Source organism: Talpa occidentalis, unplaced genomic scaffold (assembly GCF_014898055.3).
Source record: "Talpa occidentalis isolate TD23 unplaced genomic scaffold, MPIMG_talOcc4v2.1 talOcc4.13, whole genome shotgun sequence".
Taxonomy (NCBI): Eukaryota; Metazoa; Chordata; class Mammalia; order Eulipotyphla; family Talpidae; genus Talpa; species Talpa occidentalis.
In genome coordinates this window covers 72,714,259-72,740,506 of record NW_023601322.1, presented here as the reverse complement: position 1 = coordinate 72,740,506, position 26,248 = coordinate 72,714,259, and the positions used below count along the sequence as shown (strand labels likewise).

At 48.1% G+C, this 26,248-nt stretch overlaps 1 protein-coding gene across 1 annotated transcript in view; it reads left to right on the top strand.

Moving 5' to 3' along the window:
* Nucleotides 1-26,248, top strand: part of JADE2 (jade family PHD finger 2) — a 148,246-nt gene that overhangs the window by 24,331 nt on the left and 97,667 nt on the right. The window contains exon 4 of the mRNA XM_037509297.2: nt 4,826-5,107. The gene's annotated coding sequence lies outside the window, so the exon portion shown is untranslated. The remainder of the gene's footprint in view (nt 1-4,825; nt 5,108-26,248) is intronic.

Below are 26,248 nucleotides of genomic sequence, written 5' to 3'. Positions count from 1 at the left end.
ATCCTCCTCCCCTTTCTGCCAGCTTCCCAACACTCATTATTATAGTCTGTGGTTAAATCAATATTCTGTGTTTACATTATTATGGGTTATGTAAATTATTTGGTGTTGCATTTCTTTTCTTTTTCTTTTTTTTTTAATATTTATTTATTTATTATTCATGCAAGCACTGGGTACAGTCAGAAGCACTGGAAGGTGAACGAATTCACCAGAGCCAGAGCCAGAGCGGGGAGCAGAGCAGACAGAAGGACCGAAGTACACTGCTGAGGGGAGCAGCGGGCGGCAGGAGAGGTCTGCGCACCATGTGGGACCCTCCTGTGGCCGGGGAGCAGCCGGGGATTGAACTGGCGCTGCAGAGACCGCGGGCAGCTTCGCAACCCAGCGCTCAACCGCTGCGCCACCGGGGAGGCCCTGCATTTATTTTCTTTTGTAGTTTATGTGTTGAGGAAGTTTCCTAGGTAGTAACTGTCTCATTTTTTTTTTTTTAAAGATTATTTATTTATGCATACAAGAGCTGGGATACAGGCCAGAGATGTGGGGGGCGAGAGGATCCACCAGAGACAGAGTGGGGAGCAGAACAGGCAGACTGATGAAATACACTGCTGAAGGGAGCAGTGGGCGAGACAGGAGGGGTCTGCTGTGCCATGTGGGTTTCTCCCTGGCTGGGGATTGAACTTGTGCTGCAGAGGCTGTGGATTGCTTCATAGTGCAGTGCTTAACCCCTTGCACCACCAGGGAGGTCTAGTAATTGGCTCATATTTTAAAATTTACTCAGTGTTTAACACTTACTCTTAATTCTCAAAACCCCCTAATAGCTTCTCAACATAATTTTCTACCTAATCACACCCATCAGGTAATCCATCTGGTGCATCTTTGTCCTGAAGTTCTCTATTCTCTGGCTCAGATGGGGTCTCGTCCCTAACCCTACAGCTTCACTTCCCTCCAGGGTCGCCAATTGCTCTCTCCTGGGTCTCCCTTCCTTATTATTGGATTATTCTCTTGTCTGGGTATAAAGTTTCCTGAGAAAGGAAGCACAGATTATTGTGATCTCCCATGTCTAAAGCATTTTTTATTCTAGCATTTCTCTTAATTATTGGTTTGGATTTAGATTTCTAAGCTATTAGTACTTCTCCCTCAGATTTCTCATTCCATTTATCTTCCAGGGTTGCTGCTGAGAAATCTGGTGCTATTCTGATTCCTAATCCTTTACACTGACCTGTTTTGATTGACTTAACCCTTTCTGGTCCTCTTCGGGTCTTTTCTTTATCCGTGGTGTTTCATACTGCATGACAATGAACCTTGAGATATAAATCTTATTTTGTCTTCTTGAGGATGTAATAATCTTGTTAAAGCTTTTTTGTCCTTCCTGAACTTAGATATTCTCACTCTCCCTTCCCACTCCCGTCTACCTCCTTCTCCTGTCTGAGACTTGCCTTAAAAGCCTGGGATCTTGGAAATCAAGAAAAAGGAAAAGGTCTGATAATTTTAGCTCTATGGCCAGATATGAGCATTATGTGCTTAAGAGATGGTTGGAGAGCTGGTGTGCTTGGGCAGCACTTGTCTAACTGCGGACTACCCTGTAGAGAGTGGTTGTCATGAACTGGCTCTTCTGCTGGAGTTCCAGTATCTGCATTTGAAGGTCTGTCCCTTGAGTCAGCTCAGTTGTGAAAGGAAAGTCTCCAGCTCAGGGTAAGGGGTGTGTCTGGTTGCCAAGTTGTCCAGAAGCAGGGAGAGGAGGAAAAGGGACTAGGAGTTTACCTTTCAGTGTCTAGATTTCCACTTGTTTGCCGTATTTTCAGTTCTGCACTTTACACCTGTCTTCCACAGTGCCTGGGGTGCTGATCCAAACTCCCCAGTGAACCCTTCAGGTCTCCTGCAGGAGCAGACAAGATGTGGTGACCCTGCTGCCCACCTGGACTGTGCTCACACCCAGGCTCCAGCAGAACTCCCCTTAGCAGCTGCAGGTTTCCTCCACTCTCCAAAGTAGAATCTTCCTATCTGCTAGGTTAATTTTGGGGACTGGAGACACTAAAAAAATTTTCCATATATATGAATGGTAGTAGGGTTCTCAGATGCAAAAAAACAACCTGCCAAATCATATCAAATAGGAATGTTCTACTTTTGGATGTTGGGGAAAACCTGTGTGTTCTTCCTGCCCCTAAAGTTTGGCCTACTCCTCACCCGGAACCCATCTGTAGCCATCAGGCCTTTAGCCTCCCCCACACTGCCACGTGACACACCTCTCCCTATTCTGCTTCCTGCCTTCCAAAGATATCTGACCCCCTTCATCTGATGTCATCTCCTCCCCTAAACTCATCAACCTTGTGGATTTATAACTCTTTTTGCTCCTTTATAGTTATTGTCCATAGGGTGTTGGGAGGGAGAAGATGAAGATTCATGCACAGCTCTTCTGTTATATTTAACAAGTTCTTTGGGTCCATTTTCACTTTGAAGCACTCCTGAGGAACAATTTCCAGGCCCTGTTCTGACTCTTGCTGTCAGTCAACACAGTCCCTTTTTATTTTATTTGGGGATAGGTGTTTCTTTATGGAACATGGAACAAAGTCCAAACTCACACATTGTTTAATTGTATTAGTAAAACGTTCTTGACCTTTTGAACAATGTCCAAATATGTTTCTCTGCTTTTGTCTAGAATGGCACCTTGAAACATGGTCCCAGCCCTAGTGCTTACCAGACCTGCTGTCTTCTGGGCTTGAATAAAAGCACAGAGAAAGCCGAAATATCATCTCCTTTGAATTAATCATGAGCCCCACCTCTGCTGCTCTCCTGTGTTTACACATTACTGCTATTGTGTTGTATCTGCTGGCAGATCTCTTTTCATCCCCAGGCTACACAAACCCTCTTCACATGGCTCTTGAATCAAGAGGGGCATTTTAGCAATAAGTCCTCCATGCTTTTATTGAAGGACTCAGCGTCTTAGGGAAGGATTGATGCTATTTTAATATGCTTTGCTGTGCCCAGGTGACATCTAGAGTCCAAACAAGCTGAGAGCAGAGCCAGGAAGCTGTCACAGGAAAAGGTAGTTCCATAGAATGAGGCAGGAGAGTGAATGGATCAGGATGGAGTGAACCTAGGGGCTTTGTACTCTCTGCAGTCAGTGGGGAGCCACAAAGGAATTTTGAGCGGGAGAGTGGTTTAAGATAAACTATGCTTTAAAAACTTAAGTTGATAGCCATGGGTGGGAGGATTCAAAGCAGGGAAAGGCTAGCATCCAGGCAGACAGTTAGACGATGTGATTCTTTTTTCTTTTTTTTTTTAAGATTTATTTATTTATTTATTCAAGCACTGGGTACAGTCAGAAGCGCGGGAGGGGGTGAGAATATTCACCAGAGCGGAGGGCAGAGCAGGCAGACTGACGAAATATACTGCTGAGGGGAGCAGTGGGCGGCAGGAGAGGTCTGTGCGCCATGTGGGACCCTCGCCCGGTGGCCGGGGATTGAACCGGCCTGCAGAGGCTGCGGGCAGCTTCGCAACCGAGCGCTCAACCGCTGCGCAACCAGGGAGGCCCCTAGACGTGATTCTTACTTAACCTTGGCTGCATAGATCACTAGGGGAGCTATTTAAAAATCCAGATCCAACCCTTTACCCTGCAAGATTTTGTTTTAAGTGGTCTGGGGAGAAAACCAAGAATCTGTGTTTTTTTTTTTTTTTTTTTTTTTTTTTTTAATTTTAATTTACACATGCAAGAGCTGGGCTATAGGCCAGAGGTGCTTGAGTGGGTGGGGGTGTATGTGAGAGGATTCACCAGAGACAGAGTGAGGAGCAGAACAGGCAGACTGACTGAAATACACTGCTGAGCAGAGCAGAGGGCGAAACAGGAGAGGTCTGCTGCGCCATGTGGGTAGCTCCCTGGCTGGCCGGGAATCTAACTGGTGCCGCAGAGGCTGTGGTCAGCTTCACAGTGCTACGCTCAACCCACTGCGCCACCAGGGGGGCCCAGAATCTGTGTTCTTAAAGCATTCCCAAGGTACAGCACTGAGATGAAAGACTATCATAAGGGACCGATAAAAGGAACCAGACCTCAGACTTGGGGTCGTGACTCTGGGAGGCAGTGGAGGAAACAGATTAGAGGGTGGTTGCCAAGGAGGAGGGAGAGGGGGAGTCCCACCTGACCTCTGCCTGTTTCAGGACCTGAGGGCCAGGAGGCAGAAGGAAGACCATCAGTTTGGTCCTGGAGAGCCAAATGGAGGCTGGTGTCCTGCCTGCAGGAGAACCTAGAACATCAGATTTGGGAGAAGATGGTGACAGGGGTCATTCAGAATACCAGCAGAACTTGGAGGATGGTGAGCCTTTGGCTCCCACTTCCAATGGTGGAGTGTGTGGAGGGGGAAATGGAGACTATAGATCAGATCCCGTGGTCTCATGTGTGTGTGGACACATACATGGATACATGTGGACACACACAGTCCTCTTCTCCTGGAAGTGGTGCTTCAGAGATTGAGATCTAGGAGCCACAGCCTCCTCACCTAGAGAAAGCCAGTGATGCCAGCAGTAACTGAGTGTGGCTGTTGTGATGGCTGGATGAGATGCTGCCTGCAAAGCTGGGCACAGAGCCTGGCACGCAGGGAGCATTCCGTAAATGGTAGCTATGAGTAATACTAAAAAATGCGAGTTCCTTTCTGGAGCCAGAAAGCCATAAGTATTTCATTCAGTGTATCTCCCTTCTGAAGAGTGAGAACTATAAAGTATTTCATTCAGCATTAGGAGGCAAATCCACAGGAAGGCATGAAACCTTTCATTTGTAGCTACCCTCTCCTTGTGGCTTTCTCTGGGTGTATTTGGTGAATCCTTTGTCTTTACTTTCTAGGACTCCTAGAGAAATGACAGTCCCTTGCTGCTGCATTTAATTGGAGAGGAGCTCAGAGACCCAGGATGATAATTATGACGCCTTAAATGTCAAGCTCTTCAAAAGTCTGCCATTGCCCTCACTGTCACCCTGAACAACTCTGGGAACCCAAACTCTGCAGCCCCCCCAGAGCATGCTCTGGGTCTCTCAGTTAAGTCTCACCTGAGAAATCTGAGTGATAGTGACGTGCAGCAGCAGGAAGATGCACAGTAAACCGAGGAGCCTGTGATGAGCTCAGAAGAGGTGAGTTGATATGCTATTTATAGCCCCACTAAGAGGCTCTGGCCGCCAGCTCCATGTGAGGCTGGGTGGAAATGATGCCTTTGCAGAGCTGAGACACAAAATGAAATTGGTGATTCATGGGTAGCAGGCACTTGTAATACAAATGCTCCCGCACCCAGCTCTACTGGCCTTTTTTTTTTTTATATATATATATAGTAATTAATTTTTTTTAGTCTTTATTTATTTATTTATTTATTTATTTATTTATTTATTTATTTATTTATACAATAGCTGGGGTACAGGCCAGAGGCACGGGAGGGTGAGAGGATTCACCAGAGACAGAGTGGGGAGCAGAACAGGCAGACAGACTGAAAGCACTGCTGAGGGGAGCAGTGGGCACGCGACAGGAGAGGTCTGCCGTGCCATGTGGGGATCTCCCTGGCCAGCCATGATCAGACCTGCACTGGGGAGGCTGTGGACAGCTTCACAGAGCTGCGCTCAACCCGCTGAGTCACTGGGGAGGCAGCCCCTTCTGGCCATTTAGACACCCACTTTGGGAGAGTGTTGAACAGAGTTGCTAGCCTACTGCCTCCTCGTTTGCATGTGTTTGGACAGGATGTGAGGACAGGCAGGTTCTGCTCCAATGAGGGGCACGAGGAGGGCAGTAAATACCCATCCAAGAACCCCAAGAGCCTAGCCTGCCCCTCCCAGAAGCCCTCACTAGAACCCAGGTCACGGCTGAATGAGAGGCAAAACTTGGTCTTAGGAGGCCACCTCTGGTGCTGGGGCCTTGGGAAAGCCTGCATCAGTGACAAAGGATGTTCCTGCTCCTGCCCTCTGTCTCCAGGGGCAAGGCTGGCCTGGAGCAGCTTTCTGATGATGTTTGATGGGCTGAACATGCAGAAAATGTGCAATGAAAAAATTCTGGTGGCTTTTTGATTTTTCTTCACCAATTCCACAGCCCAACACCTGTCACCTGAAATAGCTGTTATTTATTTTCCTTGCTAACATCTTGGCTTCCAAGCCAAGTCTCTTTGGAGGCTCCAATTCAACTTGCCCTATGTGAGACTATGCTGGGGGGCTCTGGAGTTTCCTGCAACCAAGACAGAATGAAAGGGCCATACTGGGATAATGAGCATAAACCACACAAAGCTTTGCAGCCAGATTGTTTGGCCTCAGATCCCACCTCCATACCTGCCAGCTGTGTTGCCACCTTCAAATTCCTCTCAGATTCGGTTTCATCACAGGTAAAGCGGAGATAATAACAGAACCCACCTCACCGGGCTGTGGTGAAGGTGAAAAAATGCCCATACCTAACATGCTCAGCACAGGGGCTGGCACAGGGAAGGACTCAAAAAGCAGAAACCATTGTTGCCACTGCTTTTGCTACACTGTCTTGGTCCCTATACTCACACCTCTTCATTCCCACACCTGAGGCTCCTCATGGAGATGGGTGTCCTGGGACCTCGTAAGAGACCCATCAGGAGCACACCCCATATCAGGCTGCCCAACATAATGAACTTCACCATGGCAGCTGGCCCTTTGCATTGCCTGCCCCCTCCCAAGGGTAGAAATAAAGTGCCTGTCCCTGAGGCTGGACCTTGCCTGAGCTTGACCACCTTACTCTTCTGCTCCTCTGAGCCCTCGGGTGTTTCTTGGGGTAGTAACTATCAATGTGCAGTGGAGGACATCACGTGAGGGTCCCACGTGTTAACTTGAGATCTGTGGCCACCAGGCTGCCCACCTCACCTACCAGCTGGACATGCAGCACAAACTGCTGATTCATGGAGGCTCAAGAGGCTTAGCTGTTCGTATATTCTCTCATCTCCAGCTGTCAGCCAAAACATAATTGTAGCTGTCATTTTGCAGCAAGATGCTGTGATGCGTCCTAATACAACTGCTGTTGCTCCACAGCGGTGAGCTTTTGGGAAATAGGAGGAATCTGCAGCTGTTGCAGTGGAGAGAGCCATTCTGGAAAGGGGTCTGTGTGATGTTCACCCAGGTGCAACCCCAGGGTGGTGTGAGCACCAGAGTAAGGCCCTGCACTAGAACAGGCTCTGGCATGCCTGATTGCATCTGTAGTTATGTGGTTCTGATGACATCAATTAATAAGAGAGAGGCTGCCACTGAGATGAGGTATTTGGGGCCGCTATAAGGGCTTGGAAAATAGCCTATAGATTTATGCACAAGCCAGACTCCAATATGCAGGGGGTGGATGAGTGGATAGATTGTGGGTTTCATAGTGTAGAGATGGTGTCAGAGATTGAGCTGGTGTCAGATTGGGAAACAAGGGATTTGAAGGTCCTGCCATTAATTTGGACCTGATCCTGGAGGCAATAGGGAGCCACTGAAGGATTTAAGGAGAGAGTGATGTGATCAGATGACATTGAGAGTATGGCCTCAAACATCACTAAGGAGTGGCACTAAGGGTAATGGACAGACAGTAAGAGATGATGTGCTACTTGGGAAGGTGTTCTGGAGTACCCTGAGTCCCCAAACCCAGGATTTAGGTGTGACCCTGGATCTGTGCTTAGTGGGTAAGTGTAGGAAGGGCCAGCCCTAGTCAGGCCATCCAAGAGTGTGCAGTAAGAAGAGGCTTCTGGCTCATGCCTCCCCTCTTTCTTAGTCCTCCCAGCCCATGAGTACATTAGTGAAGTATCTGTGTGCAGATGTGCCAGATGCAGCTTGGGGAGGCTCCTAGGACTGAGAGATGGTCCCTGCCTAAGGGTGTTGACGTGTTGATTGCGCATGCTCTCTCTCTCTCTCTCTCTCTCTCTCTCTCTCTCTCTCTCTCTCCCTCCTTCTCTCCTTCTGTCCCCATCTCTCTCTCATAAAACAAAAACAAAAACAAAAACAAAAAAAACAGTCAAACATCCAAGTTCGGTGGATGGAGGAATTTCTGGAAGGGAGTTCTAGCCTCAAGTACTTAAGTAATGGTTTCGAGTTTGGTTAATGAGGACAGACGTCTATGGAGTGCTGGGGGCAACTACCAATGGATGAGCCACCCATGAGCATGGAAGCCAGAGCATATCTGGACTATGGTTGCTTTAGGAGGAAAACAGGGTTCAGCTGACAAAAATCTTGTGTACCTTTCTCTTAAGTGCTTTGTTGTGCAAGCAGTGGTTTGGCAGTGGTTCTCCCCTTTCAGCTGCAATGTGCTCTCAAGTTGTCAGAGGAGTCGGGGCAGTTCTCATTCTGGCATATCTTCCATGAGTTGGGCTGGGGATAGGGGCGGTGGGGAGGGAAGACAATGGTGTTGAACAGATAGGATGGCCCCTCACCTAGGCAGCCCCAGAGTAGAGGTGGGTGTGGTGGGTGCCTGGAGCCCTTGGGTATATGGGTAGACCTGAACCTTAGTCTTTTCCCTGAGGGCAGACAGCACTCATAACCACCACTGGCTGCTCAGGACTGACATTGGGTAATACTATGCCTAGATGTTATCTTATCTATTTGGTTTGCTTTTTTTTTTAAAGATTTATTTATGTGTGCATACAAGAACTGGGGTACAGGCCAGAGTTGCGGTGGGGGGGTGGTGAGAGGATTCACCAGAGACAGAGTAGGGAACAGAACAGGCAGAATGACTGGAAATACACTGTTGAGGGGAGCAGCGGGCGAGTCAGGAGAGGTCTGCTGCTCCATGTGGGTTGCTGCTAGCTGGCCAGGTATCGAACTTGTGCTGCAGAGGCTGTGGATTGCTTCATAGTGCTGTGCTTAAACCCTTGCGCCACCAGGGAGGCCCCACACTAATGTTTCTAAAATGAGTATTATTTATCTATTTTTCAGATTTATTTATTTATGCATACAAGAGCTGGGGTACAGGCCAGAGGTGTGGGGGGTGAGAGGATTCACCAGAGACAGAGCAGGGAACAGAACAGGCAGACTGACCAAAATACACTGCTGAGGGAAGCAGCAGGTGAGACAGGAGAGGTCTGCTGTGCCATGTGGGTTGCTCCCTGGCTTGCTGGGGGATCAAGTTTGTGCTGCAGTAGCTCTGGACAGCTTTGTAGGTTGCTTCTTAACCCCTTGCACCACCAGGGAGGCCTGGCTTTGGCTATATTTAATGGTAACTTTTTTAAAAGATATAATTATGCTTCTCCTGTGATATAAAAATTAACATGTGTGAAAGATTTAATTTGACTTATTAATGAGCAAACCACTAAAATATTACAACCAGCTCAAAGGAGAACTCTAAGTATTATTGGGGTGCAGGGAGAAATTTCCCCAACCCATCTGGGTTCTTCTAAGCCTGGACAGATGAGCAAATTAACATTAGCAGATTAGTAGAAGAAAAGGCCAAAATGTAATAACTTATATAAGGGGAATTTACGTAGTATAAATCCTAAAGAATAATGGAACAGACTGGGGACATTCATCCTGTGTTTAGGGACCTGGGGACATCAAGGGAAGAAGAGACTTCACATGACAGGCAAGAAGAGGGAGGGCACCTACCTCATCCTGACTCTGAGGATAAAGATGAGATTCTTAGATAGGACATGTTAACTGATAAACTTCCAACTGGATGAGACCCTCCACTGCCCTTCCCCCACCCCCTGCCAAACTACATTCTTCTCGGTCATAAAAGGAGAGGCATGATTGCTTCTTCAAGTAGAAAAAGGTCAGAAGCTTAGGGCATGATGATCTCTTCTTTGATTAGGTGAGACTGAAGGACTTAGGTAAGAACAGAAGCTTCTCCTCAGTGTCAAGGAATTTCATTGCTCCTAGCTCTAAATATTCTGCATGCCACACTGGAGCCATCTTGAGGAGACCAGTTCTGAGACTCTTGGGGTGATCTGATGTGGGCATCTTCTGTATCACACAAGATAGTCAGATAAGTTCCAAGGAGAACTCAATGTATTGTTCATGATAATCAGATAAGAAATGTTGGGATGATTTTAGACTAAAGGAAAAAACTGCCCAGGATTCACATGGCACAATAGTCAGTTGCATCCCACCAGACACAACAGGAATTATTTGCATTACTATCAGGTTTTTACAACTTAACTTCAGAGTTGAGAAATGTCTAGTCAAACACAACAAAAAGCAGTTATTCAGGACGCCCACTAAATATCAGCATCTGTCAGTTTTCCCTGCATTTGTGATTGGCTCCCTACTTACATCCCTCCTAGGATTTCCCCTACCCACAACCCCTGCTGCCTTGTTTACACCAGCTGATCCAACCCTTGCATCCCTGTTCCAGGTGATGGACCAGGGCTGAGAGCTCAACCCGGGAGAATCAACCGTAGCCTTGGCTGAGCCAGCCTCGTGCTCCCAAGTGGTGACACGCTGCTTCTGTGGGGGAGGGCCCTGGAGTTGGGAGTCAGGCCCTCCCAGAGCTGGCAGTCATGTTAGGCCCTGTAGGAGATGGTCAAGGACTTTCTGCTACGGGGAATAGACCAGAAAACAGAGAGAAAAGACCAGTGGTCTCATGTGAAAGACAAAGTACCAGTCCAAAGAGCTTCTCGTTCCCACAATAACTTTCTGCATTTGGATTTTGGGAGGGTCCCACTTTATGGTCTGATAAACTTGAATGGGTGTGTGTTTCAACAATCCCCTAAGATGTCTTTTACCTGTGGGGCTGGAGTTTGCATCTGAGCCTTCTGGGTCTGAGGCAAGTTCCTAGAGTCCAGGGTTTTTGTGGTCCCTGTGTGGCATTATGTCAGTCCCAGAGGGCAGGGGGGCAGAGTGGCCTGTGATCCAGTAGAAAAAACAAATAGCAGCCTGACTGCACCCTTGGACATTCACCTCATGTCCTAGCAACGGATTTTCTTATCTTAAAAATGGGGGCAACACTCCTTTCTGGCTTGCTTCCCAGGTCTCCATGGGGGTCCAGGAGAGACATGGGCATGAGTCTACTGCCACGGCCAGTCATTGGTGGGAGCTGAGCCCACAACTCTGGCAGGGCAGCAGAGCACCGCCCCTCTCTGCTAAGTGCTCTGGGAGAAGAGGTTTTGTGCAAATGGCCAGTCATGATTAATTGATGGGGAGGCTCTCAGGCAAAGGATAAGATTTCATAGATAAATACATATATGCTTTGGCTCTCCTCAGAAGGAAATGTGAATTCAGTGTAAGGCAAGAATTTCCTGGCTATATTTATATAGCCAGACAATATAGGTTCAACAGGTTCCTTCTCACCACCTTCATTCACCCATTAAGCCTGTATTGGGCACCCACTGCAGGACAAGCTCGGTCCCAGGACTGAGACACAGTGCAGTTAGCACCCCGTGGTGCTGGGAAGCAGACATATAAAAACAGCTTTACTAAGGAGTGTGATAAGCAGACAGAGGAAAATAAAGAATATTCTAGTAGCACCAAGCAGGGGCATCAATCCATGACCCTGATGTAGCATCAGGGGTCTGTGAAGAGGAGAATTGGTGTTGCTGGAGTGTTGGGGGAGGTGAGTCAAGGCACTGGCTGAAGGGGACAGTGGAGCCAATCACAGTGGGGCTTGGGGACCTCAGAGGGAAGCCCGCGTCTCACCTAACAAAGGGAACACTGTGGTCAGATGGGTACTGTAAAGCAGTTGCGCTGGCTGTCCTTGCAGCACGGATTGGAGAGGAACAGACAAGAGGCATAAAGACCTATCAGGAGGCAGCTCCCTTCCATGTAAGAAGTGACCTGAATTGAGGAAAGGAGTGAAGGGAACTGATGCATGAAATGTTTTGCTCAGGACTTAATCTGAGAAATGAGACAATGCTGGTTCTCAGGTTTTCAGCCCAGGTGACTAAGTAGTTAGGGCGCTCCATCATCAGGGAAAGAAAGCACAGAGGAGAAGCCAGGTTGGGGCCAAGAGGGTTGAGTGTTGATGAGTTCAGTTAGAGACTTGGTGAGTATGAGCACCAATACTTCCACGGGCACCCCAGTGGAAGTATTTAGGGGGCAGGTTGATGGATACATGGAGGTCAGAAACCTAAGGAGAGACTCAGGACCAAGAGAGAAAACTGCAGTGAAAGTTTATTACAGAGTGTGATGGGGGAAGAGCAAGCAGGAAAAGAGTCTTTGACCCAAAGATTCTCACTTGAGGGTGCGAGTTGGGGAGGGGCTAGGGGTAAAGAGGGAATGTTGGGAACCCTCATTATGAAGAGCAAGAATCTACCCCCCCCCAAAAAAAAAGATTCTAACCCCGGCCCAGCAAAACAAGGGCTTGGCTGGCTTTGAAGTCATAAATCTGCGTTGGTACAGATCTTTTTAGAAAGGCAAGTTAGTCTGGAGTGTCTGAGCTGTGGCCTTACTGGGAGTGTGTGGCAGAAAGTCCTGAAGGAGATCTAGCAGAAAAGCTAACTTTTCACCAAAAAAATTAGTGTCATCCCCACTCTTCTATAAAGTTGAGACTAGGAAGGGGCTCCCTGTAAGAGACTACATTTCCCAGCACACACCTCTCCCCTCACATCTATTACATTTGACATGGATCGGGTGACTCCTTGCTGGTGGAATGTTGATCAGGGGTGATATATGTCCTTTCCGGCCAAGACAATTAGGCAGATGTGCATTCCTTCCCCTTCCTTTCCCCTTCTTCCTGTCTAATGCCCCCTTGGAAACAACACATTAGAGATGGAGTTATAATGAAGTATTCTGTTCCCTGACTCATCACTTGGAGGAAGATACCACTGAACTGGAGTGCTCATTTCAGTTTTTTTGTGAGCCAGATATCAACTATATTGTCTGAGCCAATATGCATTTTTAGGATTTGTTTGTTATAGCATCTAGCATTACCTTAACTAATATAGGGTTTAAGAAAATTGATGGTTGTTCAGCTGACTCAGAGAGGGCCAGGCTGGGGAAACAATTGAGGCCTCCAAGGACACAAGGTCTTTATTAAAGTCTAAGAGCAAGAGTGGGGAGAGAACTGAAAAAAAAAAAAAAAATCCAGAAGGGAATCAGCAAGGAAGGCCTCTGGTAGAATTCAGGAGGTTAAGATTTCCGAGAGAAGCTATCCCAGGGTGGCAAGACCAAAGAGTGAGGTGAGAAACATTAAACAGGTCTTGGAATTGTGTTGACTGGCTGGTCCACTTGGATACTGCCGTCTGTGATAAAGGAGGATGTGGGGTGGACAGGAAGCCTCAGGGCCAATGTCTAGCATCCAGGGCACTGGGAAGGGATGCTTTTGTGAAAAGAATAGACTAATAGGACTGCCATTTCTCAGTCCTGTCAGCTGCCGTGGCTGAATGGGTCTGGGCAAGGTGTCTCCTCACTGCCGTGTGAGATGCACACCTGAAAGCTGGTCCATGAAAGGCACACCCACCTGCAAATACTGAGGCAGCCTACTTCCATCCAGAAACAGCCAGCCTCACAGCGAGAGTGCTGTCTTCAGTTGGTAAAGCAGCCTGGCACTCTTGTTGTCCTTATTTACACATTGTTAGAGCCTCAGGGACATCCCAGGAAGACCCATATGAAGGAGTGTCTCTGTGTAAGATAAGTCACCAGTGTTAAGTGATATGCCTCAGGATGGGCTGTAACCAGGACCTCCAGCTCCTTTGTTTGTGCCTCTCATCATAAAATTCCCTTTACAGATGTTTTTATTTTTATTTTTTAAAGATTTATTTATTTATACATACAAGAACTGGGCCAGAGTTGGGAGGTGGTGGTGAGACAATTCACCAGAGACAGAGTGGGGAACTGAACAGGCAGACTGACTGAAATACACTGCTGAGCGGAACAGCGGGTGAGTCAGGAAAGGTCTGCTGCGCCACGTGGGTAGCTCCTGGCTGCAGATCAAACTTGCGCTGCAGTGGCTGTGGCAGCTTCATAGGTTGTGCCTTAACCCTTGTGCCACCAGAGAGGCCCTACAGATGTTTTTAGATAGCAGATCCCCATCATCTTGGGAAGATGTAAGAATGACTGAGAAGGCCTCCAAAGGCACTGCCAGCTAGCGATTCTTAGGAGAGTTTCTGAATGAATGATGCCAAAACAGGAATAGGAATAGGAGTAATAGGAAACTCAAAATAATAGATGTGACAATGAGAGAAATTTATTTTTCTTTCAAAAAAAGAAATCTGAGGTAGGTGTCAAAGGCTATCATGGCCCTCCATAATGTCTGAGCCCCAAGGCTCCTCTTTTGTGGCTCTCCTCTAGTGTATAACAAATTGCCTCAAAACACAGTGGCTTAAAACAGCAATAAAAAGTTATTATCTCACACTTATGTAAGTTAGGAATTTGTGAGTGACTTAGCTGGGTGGTTCTGGCTCAAGTTCTCTCATGAGGGTATCAGAGGGAGCTGTGGTCATTTGAAGGCTTCACTGGGACTGCAGTGTTAGCAGCTGTTGACAGGAAACCTACCTTCCATAGCACCTAAGTGTGCTCACAGCATGACAGTTGGCTTCCACCAGCACGTGATCCTGTATAGAATAAGGCAGAAGATGCAATGTCTTTATGATGTAGTCCCAGAAGTCACAGTCAGTTCTGCAATATCCTATTAGTTACAGAGGTCTGTCCTATCTAACACAGGAGAGAACTACAGAAGGACATGAAAATCAGACATTGAGACTCACAGGAAGTCATGACAGAAGTTGGGCTGCCCCATCTACCATCCTCAAAGTATAGCTTTACCCTCATATTCCAAGATGGCTGCTCTAACTCCAGCTATCACATCACATGAGGTACTTTCTAGCTATCATGAAGAAGGAAGAAGGGCATGCCTTTTCCTTTTAAGGATACTTTCCAGAAATTGGATGCACCATCCTATTTATATCTCATTGATCAGACTTAGTCACATAGTTGGAAAGGAGGCTGGGAAATTCAGTACAGCAGGTCCTCAAATAATGTCATTTTGTTCAGTATCATTCCATTATAATGTTGATGAAAAAAAGAAAATCAATTCCCAGCCAGGTCCTCTGGGTCTGTGTGAAGTTTGCACATACTCCAGGTGTTCCAGTTTCCTCCCACACCCCCAAAATGTGCTCGTGCAGTTCACGGGAGAGTCCAAATTGTCTCAGTTGGCGAGAGTGTGTGTGCATGTACGCTGTGATGTGAGCACAGCTGTCCAGGGCTAGGTCCCACCTTACACCCTGAGCTGCTGGGGCAGGCTCTCACCACCTGTGACCCTGAACTGGAATAAGTGGGTTGGAAAATGAATGAATAGAGATTATTGTTTAATACTAGAAGCATTTGGGGGCTTCTTTACTTAGAAGTTTGGTGATCTTTTTGTGACTAGGAATTAGCCGTAGGGAACGTTAACTCTTGTCTTTATCAATTAGCCTGTGGTAAAATTGGTTTTGTCGTTTGTTGTTTCATTTGAAATCACAGTTTCCAAGAAACCTGTTAACTTATCTATTTATTCTGGATGGCCATGTGCTCAGCTGGACCAGATATTGGGAGACGGTTGGCAGTTCCTGCCACATCAGTGGTGTTCTGGGTATATTTTGCAGGTTGGTGGTAGGGCAAATTGCATAATGAACATCACTGCCTTGGGTTCTGACCTGGCTAAGGACTTATGACCCATCTTGGCTGGGAAATAATTGCATTTGTGTGGGGAAGGGGTACAGGGGCGGAAAGGAATATAGATTAGTGCTATGCCCTATAATTAGTGAATCTCAGTATAAAGTGAAAATAGTCCTTAAAAGCTCAGGAGACAAATGAGGATAAACAATAGATTCAGTCCTGGAAGCCCAGCCAAGGGTGGTCCCAAGGATTAAGATGATCCAGAAAATGAGATGCTCCTCACAGGCGGCATCATGAGGGCAGCCTCATTCTGCCACAGACCTAAAGTTTAAATAAATTCCAGACAACCCTATTTACTGATCCAAATGCAGGAGAACAGATGGGTGACTCTATCAGCTGTGTTTTTAAAAGATCATATGATTCCTGATCAATGAACCGAAGAGACCAAATACAGAAGTGTTTAGAGCTGAACAGCAGATCTGCCCAGAGGCCTCTCGGAAACCGAGCCAGAACTTGAGTGGCCAGCTGAGTGCTGACTCAAGCTGGAGGTGGGGTTAGGGAGGGTGGTGTCATGCATCAGAGGCTGAACCCAGCAGAAGATGAGCCATCAACCAGACAGAGAATTCTGAGGTTTGAGAAGTCCACAGCTTCTGCCCCGTCAGAAGTCTCAGGCTTGATCAAGTGGCAGGTGGTAGAGGGCATTGTGATCCTAGAGGAATGTAGTCTGGAACAAGGACAGCCAAGGGGACAGCAGGTACAGCTGATCTGCTACCTAGACAGCAGATCCTTATCCTGAGGTGGGTGGAGGATTCAAAGGTACCTGATGGAGAATGGCTGGGAGTGTCCTGTTGCTCGGCCAATCTCACATTCCCTGCCCATGACCCAAGCTGGGTGATATCCTGGGTCCTAAATAGTGACCTAGCCTCCCAGATGGAGTTGTCAGGACACCCTAAGCAGGCCACATGCCCACTCACCAGGTCCACCACCCACACTCCTTATTGCATGTGCATTGCTGCTGCACAAGTTTCCATTTTCAGAGCGGTGAGGGGGTCACCAAAGCACCTAGGGTTCCCCACTGTTTTCCCCTGAATATCAAGTTCATCTATAGATTCCTAGTTTGAGGATTCCCCCAGGTGTGACTGAAATCCAGCTCCAACCTTGGGCATAGGGGAGGTTCCTGGGGGATAAGCATGGGCTGGAAAGGGGTAGGGAGGGGCAGACACTAAGCTATCCCCTGGGGATGCAGAGCAGAGGAAGGTTCATATGACATTACCCCAGGCACATAAATAAAGCAAAACAGCAGAGGGTACAATATGCAGTGATGGGTTGAATACAAGGCTCAGAATAATGGGAGAGTGTGCCAGTAGAGTGGTAATGAAAGCTTCACACAAGAAGTGATACCTGCAAGAAGGAATAGCCAACAGTGGAGGCAGGTGAGGAAGGGCATCCTGGGCAGAGGGAATAGCAGACCCAGGGTTCAGAGCTCTGAGATTGCCTGGGATAGAGAAAGGGAATTTCCTTGCCTGGTGTGTTTATTTTACTCTGAAGTTTCTGGCTTTTCAGAGTGGAGTGTGACCTTGATCTCTGTCAACTAAGCAGCTCAGAGGAGTCAGGGGAAAGAGATGCTCCCTCTGTGTAGGGTTCATTGGATTTCCTGTCACCTTAGAGTCCTTGGCATCTGGTCATAATAGCATTGGTTCCATAATTAAGATGGGAGAGGGGCTGTCTGGTCTTGAAGAACCTGCCCAAGGCCCAGTCCCCAAGTGACCTTGGATAGTCCCTCAGGCATGACTGTCTCCAGAAGCCCCGGGAGGCAGGCCTAGGAGGTGCAATGGGTGGAGCACTTTGGCCTCCCTCCCCTCTCTGCTGTCACACCCAGTCCCTCCAGATCTCTGGGCCTCTCCAGAGCCCACGGGAACATCCTACATTGCCAAGCACCCACCCTGCCTCTTGCAGACAGCCCTACGGTGTGAAAAACGTCATCTGGCTCATGCTGGCACACCTTAGTCACTCTTTTTGCGGTCTACAAGCTTGCTTTTCCTTCAGGACCCAGGAAAATGTGAAATGCAAATGATTCACCAGGTGATACAGAAACAAACAGCTGCTCTGATGTTGTTTTATGAAGGCAGGAAGAACTGGAAGCCCCACAAGGCCCCACCTCCCCTCTGGGGACTGAACCAAAGCCACACCAGGATGTCACCCTGTCCCTATCCCTAGCTGTAAGTGAAGCAGGAACTTCAGGCCCAGAACTGCCAGAGCTCAGAGAGGCTACGGAAGGATTGTGGAGCAGATGGAGAGTGTCCTTCCCTTGATTGATGTCATGGCCAGCCTAGCTCATTCACCCAGGAACGCCTTTCCCCTGGCTGTTGCTCTTCTCACTGGGACGTGCACCTAGCCTGCTGGCAGCCTGGCCTGTCTCATATCTTTGCCAACTCGAACCCTAAGGCCTAGCTCAGGTCACATCCCTCTGGCTCAGAAACCCTTTAATTATAAGCTCCTTAGTCTGACATTCAAGGCTCTACCCTGCAGTACTTACTCAGCTCTCTCCAGCCTTCCACACATTCCTCTAGCTTTTTTTATACTTTTCCCATGAAGCAGTCCCATCTTTGGGTCCTGGATCTTGCCTTTACCTTTTCAAATGCCCGCTAGACACTGCTGTAGATGCATGAGCCTACACACCAAGGCAGCTGCAGTTCTGTCTCACCTATCCAATCTTCTTTGTCACCCTCTGCCCTCTGAACCTGTGGCCTAAGGGATGGAGCTTTTTACTAGATTTGCATCTTTAATTACAGGAGTGATAGATGCTTGTAAAAACATTCCCACATTACAGAAGTATACACAGTAAAATGAGGATGTGTCATTCCAACTCTGCTTTCCCTAGATTCACTCCAGTTAATAGTCAGGCCTGCACAAGGTACCCATTTTACACAGCACAAGAGGGGCCTGTGGGGACCTTATAAATCATATGAGAGTGGTGGCATGGGTTGGAGGGTGTTAGATGGGGACAAGGAGAGTTGGTGGAAGGTTGCAGAGAATGGTAATTTGGATTGATTTTGAAAGAAAGTCCTCAATGTCAGTGTGGGGCCCCTTGATTTCTTTCAAAGAAAAGAGTTCCAGGGAGGCATTCCTAATTTGTATGGTAAATTTCACTCTATTTGCCCAAGAAGCTCAAGTTGAAAAAACAGCCAGGCTGGGCCTCCCTGGTGGCGCAGGACTGTGAAGTTCCGCAGCCTCTGCAGCACGGGTTTGATCCTGGCCGGCCCGGGAGAAACCCACATGGCGCAGCAGACCTCTCCTGTCTCGCCTGCTGCTCCCCTCAGCAGTGTATTTCAGTCAGTCTACCTGTTCTGTTCCCCACTTTGTCTCTGGTGAATCCTCTTACCCTCCCGCACATTTGGCCTGTATCCTGGTTCTTGTATAAATAAATAAATCTTAAAAAAAAACAAAACACAAAAAACACCCAGGCCTCTGGAAAGGCCTCTCAGCCTAGCACAACTCCAATTACAAGCCCTGGCTGAGCTGAACCAGAAGTCTGGCAGCATTAAGGGTGTGGTCACTCAGTCACTCAGTCAGATAGAGAGCTTGAAGCCTGACCTTTCCCTTCTCCAACCTGGGCCCTTGCCTGGGCCCGTGTTGGGTGGGCCCAGTGTTCTGGCTTGTCAGCCTGGAGCCCCTGACCCACCATGTGCACTCTTGGCAAAGTCAAAATTCTCCTTCCAGCGTGGGCCAAGAGGAGAATCCTAGGGAATACATGGGCCACCCTCCCTAGAATAAGGTCTGGGGGATGAATAAGACTGCATTGGCATTTCCTTCTCCGTTTCATGTTTCTAGGGAGTTTGGGGAGCCAGGGTCCGATGTCTTCTTCAATGACCTAAGGGACCTCATCCCTCTCCTATACCCCAATTCAAATTATTATCAAATTATTATCTAAGTAGGGGTTAGAATTAGGTACCAAGCTGGGAACATATGAGCACAACTTGTGGATGTCGAGACTCCAAGGAATTGGTACTTAAACTGACACTTGAAAAATAAGCAGGAGGTGGAAGCTGAGAAATCTGAGAGTGAAAGAGAGCATGACTTTGGAGAAACTGAAATTCACTGTGATTGAGACTAGTATGTGAAGGAAAGTTCAGGGGAATATTTGGAGAGGAAGATGGCCTGGGTGTGCAAACCCTTCTCTGCCAGGCAAAGAGCAAAGGCTTTGTCCCCATGACAAAGGAGAGTCAAGGAAGAGTTTTAGGATGTCATCTTTTTTTTTTTTAAAGATTTATTTATTTATTTATACATACAAGCACTGGGTACAGTCAGAAGCAGGATGTCATCTTAAACCTCTGACTCTGGTTACTAGATAGACCTTGAGCTGGAGGTGGTAAGTTTGGACAAAAGTGATTCCTCCCGGTGAACAATAACAGTAACCTGGACTAGGGCAGACACAGTGGAATATGAGGAAAGGTAAAATCCAACACAGCATGTGGGGAGATCATTTCTATAATCTTCAACAAGTGATTCTGCCCAGCCATCCCCTCCAGTCTTGAGGAAACATGCTCAAGACTGCCCATTCCTGTTCCTCCCGGTCTTGAGGAAACATGCTGCTCCTGAAAGGGATAGCTGGCTAGACTGGGGGATGGCCTGTTCAGGGTTGGGGTGGGCAGAGTCCCAGCCACACAAAGTTGCTCAAAGCATCTGCGAGGGGCCTCCCTGGTGGAGTAGAGGTTAAGTCTCAGCGCTATTACTGCTGAGGCCTGAGTCCGATCCCCCAGCCACAGAGGTGACCCACACAGTGCAGCAGACCTCTCCTGTCTTGCCACTGCGCCCCTCAGCAGTGTATTTCAGTCAATCAGCCTGCTCTGCTCTCCACTCTGTCTCTGGTGAATCCTCTCAAACCCCCCCCCCCGCACCTCTGGCTTACGCCCCAGTTCTTACATGCATAAATAAATAAAAATAAATCTTTAAAGCATCTATGAGTCTGGAGGGAGCACCAGGTCCTGACGAAACAACAAGGGGTACAGAAGAGCTGAAAAATCTAAATGAGGGAAAGAAGGAAGCTTGTGATTCTGGTGGAAACTTTTCAGTGACTTAGGAACACAATGCCCTCTACAGAGCCGGGTAAACTACCAGTGGGGACCTGCCTCTGTCAGAGGCTTGGGAAAAGCCAAAACTTGCAGTATATTGAAGAAGGGTAGCATCTTGTCCCAACTCTGAGATGTGCCACACCTATGCTTCCCCTTCTGCTCAGACTACCTTTCAGTCTTAATAATCCTGGTTCCTTGGGGCATCCTAGCTGACCCAGTCCCTTATTTAAGTCCCAAGGATGAATAAAATTACTTTCAACATCCAAACAGTATTTTCTTCAGCCACAGAAAAACTCATCCCTCAGGGGACTGAAGCCTCTGTAGGGCTGGGTCAGCTTCTGCTCCCTGCAACCCCAGGCTGGGAGAGGCCAACAGTAGCTGCTCGGTGTCCCTATCTGCAAAATGGGATTCTTGGTATCCACCTCTCAAGGTTGTCGGAGCATCCAATGAGATAAGAAATATAAAGCTCTTTTTTTTTTTAAAAAAAAAAGATTTATTTATTTATGCATACAAGAGCTGGGGTACAGTCCAGAGATGCAGGGGGTGAGAGGACTCACCAGAGACAGAGTGGGGAACAGAACAGGCAGACCGACGAAATACACTGCTGAGGGGAGCAGTGGGCTAGACAGGAGAGGTCTGCTGCACCACGTGGGTTGCTCCCTGGCTGGCTGGGAATCAAACTCGTGCTGCAGTGGCTGCAGACGGCTTCACAGTGCGGTGCTTAACCCTTTGCACCACCAGGGAGGCCCCTATAAAGCTCTTTTTTTATTTAGATATTTTACATTGTCGTTCATTCTCCTCTCAGATGTAAGCCCCGTGAAATTCTCACCATTAAGACACCCGTGAACCATCACCATAGTCTCTTTTTGCTCCTTTCTCCCATGTTTTGATCCCTCTCCCTCCTCCTCCCAGCTGAATGTCTACAATTTGTGGTTTGCCTGCAGTTTTTGTCTTTTTTTCCCTAAACCCTCATTTGATTTCCCTATGTTCCTCCTATAAGTGAAACCATCCAAGTAAATAGAAAGCTCTTAAGCACAGTGAAGGGCATGTAGTAAGTTCACAATATATTGTTATTATTATTACTATTATGATTATTCTTTGTGCTGGCCTAGAATACATTCCCCCAGTGCCACCTACCATGTATTCCTTATCTCTCTAACCAAGCTTAACTCCTAGCCCCACCACAAAGTCTTCTTGACCACTTCAAGCCCCACTGACTCTCTGAAGCATTCTAGAATTTAAGAAAAATATGATCTCATAGGGATGAAGATAAAATGACTTAATCCATGTAAAATGCTTAGAATGGTGCCAGGCATACTCCAACAACATTCCCACTCAGTAAGAATAGGTAGTGGTGGCGACGATGACAATAATGATGGGCTGTGGTCATATCACACTTCTGTTCTATATGTGTCTTGATGGCAACTGTCATTCATAGACTTAAGAGTAGAGAAATATGACAGTAAGAGGTGACATTGTTGGGGTGTTGGATTCAGGTTCAGGGGGCATTTCAGAACCTTGGAGGGAGTTGACAGATAAGGAAAATCTTCCTAGTCTTAAAAGATCAGTAAGTAGGATAATGCTAAGCAAAGTAAGTCAGAAGGAGAAAGACAAATATGGGCCGGTCTCACTTATATGTGGAATATAGAGAAACATAGAGGGTCAGTCAAAAGCAAACCACTAATAAACTTTTTTAAAGATTTATTTTTATTTCTTTATGCATACAAGAACTGGGGTGTAGGGCCTCCCTGGTGGTGCAAGGGTTAAGACGCAACCTATGAAGCTATCTGCAGACACTGCAGCACGAGTTCGATCCCTGGCCAGCCAGGGAGCAACTCACATGGCACAGGAGACCTCTCCTGACTCGCCCAGCTGCTCCCCTCAGCAGTGTGCAATCTGCCTGTTCTATTCCCCACTCTGTCTCTGGTGAACCCTCTCACCTACACCCCACACCTCTGGCCTGTACCCCAGCTCTTGTATGCATAAATAAATAAATCTTAAAAAAAAAAAAAAAACTGGGATGTAGGCCAGAGGTGCCGGGGGTGAGAGGATTCACCTGAGACAGAGCGAGGAACAGAACAGGAGGTCTGCTGTGCTATGTAGGTCTGCTCCCTAGCTGGGGATTGAACTCATGCTGCAGTGGCTGGCGATAGCTTGATAGCACTGAGACCTAATCCCTACGCTATGAGGAAAGCCCCAATAATAAACTCTTAACATCTGATGGAAAAACTGAGGCAACCAGAGGGCAGGGTTGTGGGGTGAAAGTGGGGGAGAGACAGGGGGCAGAATGGAACATGGTGGAGGATGGTGGGGGCAACGGTAGTGGGCAGGGTGTGAAAGTACACATGCATAGAGATTTGACCCTGTAACTCTCAGAGCAGATACAAAGATGTAAACCTACTTTACCTCAATAAACACAATTTGGAGTGAATAAATAAATGAATACAAATATGATGAGTAAGTGACAGTAAAGAGGGCCGAAGGATGGGAGAGTACAGTGAAGCTAGGGGCACACAGCATGGGGTCACTGTGGCTGAGTACAGTGGTTAAGGTAACAGAAGATGGGTCTGGGGCCAGATTGGGCAGGACCTTTACCCAGGGGGATCATAACCCCCCAGAGGGTTTATACAAGAGAGAGACCCATTTGACTTGCATTTTTATAAGTTCTCTCTGGCTGTTGGGTGGAGAATGGACAGCAGGGGGCATGGGTAGAAGCAGGCTGACAGTGAGAGGCTACTGCTAGCATCTAGAAGAGCGGTGGTGGTGGCTTGGTCTGGGTGGTGGCAGTGGAGGGCTATGGACAAGTTCTGGAGGTGTTTTATCGGAAGGGATGCCAAGGCCTGCAGCTGGATTGGCCACGGGGCTGTGGGGTTTGTTGCCCAGAGACCTCATATAGATGTCAGTGGATCACCCAACTGCTGTAGGCTGAATGGTCAGCTTACCTCCTCCCACATTTGCCAGTTACACATCACAGCTCTTCTATTCAGAAAGTTCTTTGAGTCTAACCCTGACCTTCCCGCTGCAGTTTGATTTCAGGCCACTTCATGCTGTCTCTGGTGAGTCTGCCCAGTGCTGAGAAACAGTGGGACTAAGGCAAGGCTGGGGGCCAAGGGCTTGGGGGAAAGGCATGCCTCTAGCATGACCACTATCGAGCATGCCAACCTCTGCAGCCTGTCAGATGGAGACCCAGTGAGCCCGTGCCAGAGTGCGTGGGCTGGAGGACCTAGTGCAGGAGCCTCTCGCCACAAGCACTTCAAGTCCACACAAGCCCCTCATCCTGCCTCTGGAGCCCTCTCTCACATCAGAAGACTCCCCCAGGGCCCTGGAGAAGGGCTCTTCTTCATGATTCCTTCTGTGGTAGGAGGTAGAAAACAAAACCTCTGATCTTGATGCCAAATACAAGCTCCAAGAAATTACTCACCAGAGGCCAAAGTTTCAGAAACCCAGGCAAGGGGCCCTCACCCACGTTTTGAATTTAAGAAGGGCTTGTCAGCACTATTCGTGGCACTGAATACCGGTCAGCACTATTCGTGGCACTGAGGGGCTTTTAGGGGTAGGGTCAGGGCCCTGCACTGGCATAGCGCCTTCCAGGGCTGTCACATATGTCTTCTTACCAAACTGCAGGTAGGGGACTGAAGAGTCATAGACCTAGCCCTACTTTGACCTGCCCATCTAGTAAACCAGTTGGAACCCTCAAAGCCCCCAAATCTACCCAGGATTGACTCATCACACATCTGGGGTCCCATCAGCAGTTTCCTCATCCCCAATCTCCATCGTGTCCTTCTGGAAAGTGTCAGTTGGTGCCGCAGTGGCCCCATCCGGGAAGCCTGCTCCTTGGCACCCTCAGAAAAGTATTCCAGCCTTGGCCTCTCATGAGCTCTCCTTCCCCTAGAGCTGGGATCAGATGACAAACCTGCTCAGGTTTCCTATCACCCTACCTGCCACTCAGCTTTCCTGGGCCTGCCTCACAGCCCTGTCTGGTGCAGTCACAGACCTGCCAGAGGATAAAGGGGTGACATTGGGAATCATGAAATCCAGAGGGGCAGGGTGGCTTTACAGGGTGGAAGCTCCCCCTTTCCTGAGCAGAAGCTTGTTCAGTGTAGTTTTAAGAGGCAGGCTTTAGGGAAATTGTCCTGTAGCAGGATGCTCTCTCCCATGATGCCTCCTGTCCTGTGCTTTCGTAGCTTGAGTGGTAAGAATGCCTTCCTTAAAGCAGGTAGTAGAGGGGGGCATTGGGGAGGCCTCTAGCCTCCTCAGTCTCAGGCCTGGTTCTGCCTTTGGCATCACAGAAAAATTCCCGACCTTGATCCCCCTCCTCATGGCTCTATGAGCTTCCCAAACAATCCCTTCCTGACTGGGTTCCCGGATTTGCTCCAGAGGGCTAGATGGGGAACTACCTCCAAAGTGTGCAGGGTTCACTTCAGGCAGGGTTACTTCGGGTAGCTGCCAGGCCTGGCCATATACAGAAATGGTGTTTCACCGAGGTTTTCAAGGCAATTTGTGAGGGGGAGAGGGCCAGTACTGGCCCAGAATGCTCAGGGCTGATGGTGACCAGGTTAGGCCATTGGGGAAGATTCAGCACCAGGGAGATTGACCTTCCGCAGCCACTTCTCTTCTAGCTTCAGCTTTCAGGGGAATACATTTTTCTGATGCCACAGTGGCCTCCAGCTCCTTTCTCCAGAGTTGGCCACATCCCCATAAAGTGCCCATTGAGAGGTCCCCATTGAGACCTCTCAGCAGCACCCTTGCCTGCTTCCCCCTGTGCTATGCCCAGATGATTCCAATCCAGTGGACTGGAACCTGGGTAAAATGTCAATACAATATTCCTTTGCTAATGGGAGCCTAACCTGCCAATGGCCTGTGCAGAACTCTGACACTCAGCCACACCACCCTCCATTGCAGAGACACCTGTTTGTTGTGCTCTTATTTTGTGCCAGGCACCTTGACAAGCTGGTAGGTAGGGAGTAGGCAGAGAGAGGGCCAGCCATGCCACTCCCCTCATTGGTTCCCACAGGTCAGTAGCATCCCTTGGGAGATGGTTTGCCCCTGGGACCCAGGGAAGGAAGGAAGGGATGTCTCCAGGTCCCTCACACCCTGAATAAGATGGCAGCACCATCAGATGTCTGGTCCAGCAGGCTAACCAGAGAGAACCGTTCTTGCACGTTTAAGGAAAATAGGATGTTGGGTTTGCTATTAGACTCAAAAGCAGGGAGCTGGCAATAAATCAACTGAAAAGCAATGTCAGTGCTTCAAACTAAATTTCCAAGCCCAGGAAACAATTGTGCATTAAAATCCATCGGAGGGAAAAAAATCTATTAAAACTTCAGGAGAAATGCTTTGCTATAAATTAGATTTTTCTGCCAACCAGGATAATTCAATAATTTCCCCTTGACATTCTCGAGATTGCTCTTTGGGGGGAATTATGATGCTTTGAAGTTGGGAACGATTTGTTTCCAAGGAAAGATGAAGAGTCGACTGGGAGCAGAGGTGATAGGGCAAAGGAGGGGGCTCTTCCAGCTAAATGGAGAGGGGGTTCCCATTGGGGTCTCAGTGCTACTCGACAGAGGTTTTCCATGGCCAGGAGGACTGCAACGCAGGGTATGCCCAGGTCGAATCATGACTGACAAGAGAATTTAGGGGGGCTTGGGGAAGGCCTTGGGATCCTCTATTCTCACCTTACAATTAGGGCAGCCTCTTTTTGACAGCTTACCTGAAT